The sequence below is a fragment of the Triticum aestivum genome, chromosome 3B (genome assembly GCF_018294505.1).
Source record: "Triticum aestivum cultivar Chinese Spring chromosome 3B, IWGSC CS RefSeq v2.1, whole genome shotgun sequence".
NCBI classification, from domain to species: Eukaryota; Viridiplantae; Streptophyta; class Magnoliopsida; order Poales; family Poaceae; genus Triticum; species Triticum aestivum.
This window is the reverse complement of record NC_057801.1, coordinates 26,034,184-26,034,959: the sequence shown is the minus strand read 5'-3', so window position 1 is coordinate 26,034,959 and position 776 is coordinate 26,034,184. Positions and strand designations below refer to the sequence as shown.

The 776-nt window shown below is 61.1% G+C and overlaps 1 long non-coding RNA gene across 1 annotated transcript; it reads left to right on the top strand.

Moving 5' to 3' along the window:
• Nucleotides 1–406: 406 nt before the first annotated feature.
• LOC123064477 (uncharacterized) lies at nt 407–776 on the top strand. The gene is made up of 2 exons (XR_006430711.1): nt 407–544; nt 648–776. It is a non-coding gene; the product is annotated as an uncharacterized lncRNA (long non-coding RNA).

The window sequence follows — 776 nt, the reverse complement described above, 5'->3', positions numbered from 1 at the left end:
CCATGCCCTCGCTTGCCTCCCTCGGCCACACCATCACGGAGAAGCTTACCCGTGACAACTTCCTGATATGGAAGGTTCAAGTCCTTCCGCACGTCAGGGCCGCGGCGATGACAGGCTACCTTGATGGCACGATCAAGGAGCCTGCTGCTGTCATCGTCACCGAGAAGGAGACCAACGGCAAGAAGGAGATCGTCGAGACGCCCAATCCGGAGCATGCGATCTGGGTCACCCAAGATCAACAGGTGCTCACGTTTTTGCTTGCGTCCCTGTCTCGTGAAGTCTTGATGCAGGTGTCCAATCACACCACGGCCGCGGGCGTCTGGCAGGCTCTGGTCGAGAGTTTCTCCGCGCAGTCCAGAGCACGACAGATCCAACTCCGTTCGGCGATCGGCAACGCCCGCAAGGGCGATCTCTCCGCTTCTGCTTACTTCACGAAGATGAAGGGACTTGCAGACGAGCTTGCTGCTGCAGGGAAGCCCCTCGAGGAGGATGATATCGTCTCGCACATCCTCGAGGGTCTTATGCATGAGCCCGACTACAACGGGTTCGTTACCTCCATCTCCACGCGTGCTGCCACCGATCGGCCGATCGGTCTCAATGAACTTTTCTCGCTGCTGCTCTCTGCTGAGGCCCGGATCACCGCCCAGCAGGCCGCCTACACCGCTCACCACTCCGCCAACCTTGCTGCAAAAGGTGGGCGCGGTGGCTACGGCGGCGGACGCGGTGGTCAGGGTGGTGGACGCGGCGGCTACGGCGGCGGCAACTACCACGACAAC